This window comes from Penaeus monodon, chromosome 12, assembly GCF_015228065.2.
Source record: "Penaeus monodon isolate SGIC_2016 chromosome 12, NSTDA_Pmon_1, whole genome shotgun sequence".
Taxonomy (NCBI): Eukaryota; Metazoa; Arthropoda; class Malacostraca; order Decapoda; family Penaeidae; genus Penaeus; species Penaeus monodon.
The window spans coordinates 49,277,499-49,283,368 of NC_051397.1; positions in this window are offsets into that span (position 1 = coordinate 49,277,499).

Here is a 5,870-nt window from a genome sequence, read left to right on the forward strand (position 1 = left end):
AATTTATATATATAATATATATTTTTATAATTTAAAATTTTATATTCCTAATATATAATATATAATATATAAAACATATATAATATATATAAATATTTTAATATTATTATAATATTTATATATTTTTTAAATTTCCATAATATTTTATATATATATATTATTTTTATAAAAATAATACATAAATATATTTTAAAATAATATTTTAATTATATATATAAAATATATATTGTATTTGTGTGGTGTGTTGTGGTGTGTGGTTTTTGGTGTGTGTGTGGTGTTTTGGGGTTGTGTTTGGTGTGTGTATGTTTGTGTGTGTGTGTGTGTGTTGTGTGTGTGGTTTGTGTGTGGTTTGGGGTGTGTGGTGTGTGTGTGTGTGTGTATGTTATATTTATTAGTATAAATATATTTATGTTGTATGTGTATATTTTCATCATATTATATAATATTAATTATATTGTTGTATTATATTATATATATATTATCTTTTATTTTCTTTATTATATATTTAATTTTCCTACTATATATATATATTTATATTAATATTTATATATATTAAATTTTGATGTATTTTAAAATTTATGTAAATTTTTTCTATACGAAACCCTTTCCTCCCCTTCGGCTTCTTAAAACACGGGCCGGGAAACGCTGGTCGAAAAAATACCTTTTATGTCTCTCTCTGAATGTCCCAAAATTCAGAGGAATTTGTTGATCATAAGAAAAAAACGGAAATAGATTTATACAACTATTAATTCGATACTTATCTTCTTATCATTTTTTCGTTTGTCTTTATCTAGTATATTGAGAGAATATTGCGATACTCACATTCCCCAAATGAGAATATTTCGCAAAGCAAGTGATTATAGGGGAAAATGAAATGCAAAAATTGACGCCCAAAAAAACCACTCCGGGAAAAGTGGCTGAAAACATTATTTTTTTTTTTTCTTTTTTCTTCTAGGCAATATATTTCGGATCCTTTGTTTTCTTGTGTGTGTTTTTTTTTTTCTCTATGTTTCCTAGGAAAAAATCTAGATATGTCCAATTTTCCTTTTTTTTTTTTCCACTCGTCGCTACGAAGGTCAAGTTTTCCAAAACCCCAACGGGATACAAGATTAAATAAAAAAAAAAAAAGAATAACGAAAAGTAAAAAAAAAAAAAGAAGAAAAGAGGAAAAAATCTTTGTAATATCCTGAACAATATATTTTAATTTTTTTTTTTTGCGTTTAGTCCGTATCCCCAAGGGGTTTGTTCCTGTGGGCGGGATGATAATTATCCTCAAACGCTGGTGCCTTTTTTTCCTTCTTGATTTTTTCCTCGCCGGAATTGAAAAAAATGTAGGGAAAAAATAAAGGGAAAAAAACACCACACACACCCCCAACAACACACACACCACCACACACAACCCCCATATATTATTAATATTATAAAATTTATATATATATTATATATTTAATTTATTTAATATATTTAAAATATAATATATTATATTATATATTATATTTTTTATATTTCCCCTCATATGAATTTTAATTAATATATATTAATTTTATATAAATATATATATTATATATATTTATTATATAATATTTTTTATTTAATTATAATTCTTTTTATTAAAACATCATATAATATATAATATATATTATATTTATATATATATTATAATATTTTTTAAATTTTAAAATATTAATAACAAATATTTTATATATATACTACCTTAATTTATATATTATCTAATTTTATTTATATATTTTATTGTTGTGTGTGTGTGTGTTGTGGTGTGGTGTGGTTTGTGGTTTTGGGGTGTGTGTTGTGGTGTTTTACAAACATTTGCTACACACACCCCACACAACCCCACCCCACCCACCCACACACACCCCCCCCAACCCACACACCCACACCACCCACCACAATATATATATATTATATTTTATATTTATAATAATATAAAATTTTAACATCTATGATTATATAATATAATTATATTTAAAATTTTATATAATTTATTTATATTATATTTTACTTATATTTTTATTTTTTTATTAATGATATTATTATATTACTATTAATATATATATATAATATTAAAATTTTAAAATTTATTATTTATTTATTGTTTGTGTGTGTGTTTGGGGGTGGTGGTGTGTTGTGGGGGTGTTTGTGTTTACAAATCATTTGCATACACCACACCACCACACACACTACCCACCACCACACACCACACACACACAACGACACACACCCACACACCACACCACACCACACCACACACACACACACACACACCACCCACCACACACACCAAAACGCACACACAACACACACACACACACCACACCCACCCACCCCACACACACACACCCCACGGCACCCACACACACACCCCCACCACACACACACAACACACCACACCCCACACACACCACAACACCATATATATTAATATAATATATAAAAAATAATATATATATTATAATAATATATAATATTTTTATAATTTTTATATAAATTTAAATTTTATATAATATATATTTAAAATTTTAAAATTTTTTATAAAATAATTATATTTATTTTAAAATTAAAATTTTATATATTATTATTTTATTATATTATATATTTTTTTTAATTTTTATTATTTATATATATTATTATTATTTAAAACTTTAAAGAGCCATTAATCTTATCCTATATATTTAATTATATTATAATATATATATTAAAATAATTTTTATATCATTTTAACCAACCACTATTATTGGGAACAGATTATCTGCGACGCGACGGAAAAAATTAGGTAAAAAAAATCAAAGAAAACATAACGGCAAAAAGAAAAGCCAAACCTATCGACAGCAGATAAACACAGACAAGAGAAAAACAGAAAGAGAGAGACAAAAAAAAAAAAAAAACACTCGCAAAGACCCCTCGCCGCCTTTGTTATTACAACTTTTTTTTTCTGTTGAATTCTTTTTTTGTTTTTGAGCTTTTTGAAATCGCTTCTTGGTCACGATACCGTCGTCAGGTCTAATCTGTAAACTTACAGCTCAATAAAAGAAAAAAAAAAAGGAATGGAAAAAAAAAAGGGTAAGAGTGTAGAGAAAGAAAAGAAAAAGGAAAAAAAGAAAAATGAAAAATGTGAAAAAAGAAAGAAAGGATGAAGTAAAAAATGAAAAGTTAGAAAAAGAAAGAGAAAGTGAGAAAGAAAAGAAAACGTGAGAAAAAGGGAAAAGGAAAAACGTAAAAAAAAAAGGAAAAAGGAGAAAAAAAGAGGAGATAGAGAAAACAAGAAAGATGATGAGACAGGAAAGAGGAAGAAGAAAGAGAAAAAGAAAGAGAAAAAAAGAAAATGAAAGATTCAAGAAAAAAAAGGAAGAGTGAAAAAGAGAAAGGAATAAAAAAGAAAAGAAAGAAAGAAAATAAGAAAAAATGAAGAATAAGAAAAAGCAGAAGAAAAAAAAGAAAAACAAAATCGAAACACGAGACAAACAGATATAAAAAAATAAAAATAGAATAAGAAAAAAAATACATATACACACGAGATTATATAAAAAAAAGGGAATTAAATAAATATAAGAATAAAGCAGAATACAGCAAGCAAGGCCAAACTAAAAGCATCAGGCAGGTTAATTGACTCAACTAATGCAACAAGCAAGTTAATTCACAAACTATGCAATTGCGCATTCACTAGTTTCGCAATTCACTAATCCACAGTGGACTTGAACAGCGAAAAAAAAAAAAAAAAAAGTCCAACATATATATATATATATATATATATATATATATATATATATATATATATATATATATATATATATATTATATATATATTATATATATATATAATATATATCAAAATAAATAATTTGATTCTATGGTTTTATGCGAGAAAATAGTTGGCACGAATTTCAGAAAAAAAAGACGAATCGGGATAAAATTTCGTTGTTTCATTTCAATGTTTTATGTCATGTTAATTTCATGGTAAGAAATGATAATATTGATAATGGTAATGCAACTATTAACAATGATATTAATGATGATAATAGTAATGATAACAATGATGAGATGATAATAAGAATGATAATGATAATAATAAAATAATAATAATATAATAATATAAATCATAATAATAATAATAATAGTGATAATAATAACAACAAAATATAATATTAATGATAATAATAATAGTTGTAATGATTATAACAACAAAATAATAATTACACTGATGACAATAATAATAAAAATTATAACAAAGTGATATAATGATAATAATAACAAGAGTGATATCTATGATAATAAATGTAACAAATAATAATAATTATAACAATGATAGAAATGCTAATTCTAAGGGTGATAATAATACCAAAACTAAAAAAGCAAAAATAACAATCAGTTATGACACAATAAATGTCTGTCATCTTTTATTTTACGCCGACACAAGGTAGTTATTTCAGCAGGCATTTTTTTTAATTAAATTTTAAATTAAGTCTTGAATTAATTAATATAAAGTACTTATTGCAGACATTAGTAACAGGCACAGGGATTATAATTAAATAGTTCCCTCTTTAGAAGGGGTAAATGTACACTCGTGATTACATGGTAATAGTATTGGGAAACCCTAAAAAAAATCTTAACGAAATCATTTCTTTCAAGGGAAATTATATCTTATTTTTGAGTAAATGATATTCTATTTTTGATGAATGATAATCAAGTTGGAAATAATGTGAATGGCGCAGAAATCTTTATTTTTTATGGAAATAAGTTTTATTAATATGTATAAAAGCTGTGTTTCCGTGATATCGAATGTGCTTCATATGCTTCGAGTGAAATGAAATGAAACAGTGAAGTAAGAAGGGGAAAAGGTTAAAAAAAATACGAATAAAGATAAGAAGGAAAGGAAGAAGAGCAGGGGGAATAATAATACAAAGAAGAAATGAAATAAATGTAAAAGAGAATGGAAGAGGACGAAGGGTGAAGAAACAACAAGGAAAAAATAGTACTCTGGCTTTTCCATTTTAAGCTTCGTTAATTTTTTTTTTCCCTAAAGATTTTCCTCGTAGCTCGAAGTTCGGACACTAGAAGGACTTCCTTCGAAATAACCTTCGTATTTCGTGGACTTTTATTATACTCGATCACAGTTTTAACTAGTAAAGATTGTACTAGCAAAACCCCTCGTTAACGCCTACTGTTCACCGTTATGCAGAAAATAACATTGTATTCTTATCATCATTTTTTTTCTTTATATATTATTATATATTATCATTTATCTATCATATTTACCTTAATTGATTATGATGTATTTGCAGAAGCTGTGACACAGAATCTGCTCTTGGGCGGAAGATTCGAGAAACAGAATTAATGAAATTCATCGTGTATATACAGCAGACAACAATATGGCTGTAGAGGCGCGTGGAAATATAACTGCATCCGAAAATTCATATTTAAAAAAGTAATAATAATGATAACTTCCATATGATATATCTTTAATTCGTTAATTTCAAAGAGAAGATGAAAATATGAGATGAAGAGGAAGATAGGGGAAGATGGAGAAGAAGAAGAGAAAGGAGAAGGAGAAGGAGAAGGAAAGGGAAAAGGGAAGGAGAAAGAGAAGAAGAAGAAGAAGAAGGAGGAGGAGGAAAAGAAGAAGAAGAAGACGAAGAAGAAGAGTGAAGAAGAACAAGAACAAGAACAGGAGAAAGAGAAGGAGAAGAACAAGAAGGAAAAAAGAGAAAATGAACCTGCGTTTGAAAAATACACACCGACCACACCACAACACAGCACCATAGCTTGATATAGTGACGATAGAAATCCTCTTGTGTAAGACTTAATCATAGATAGAATTATTGGCTTATCCTATCAGCATTATTATCATCATAATC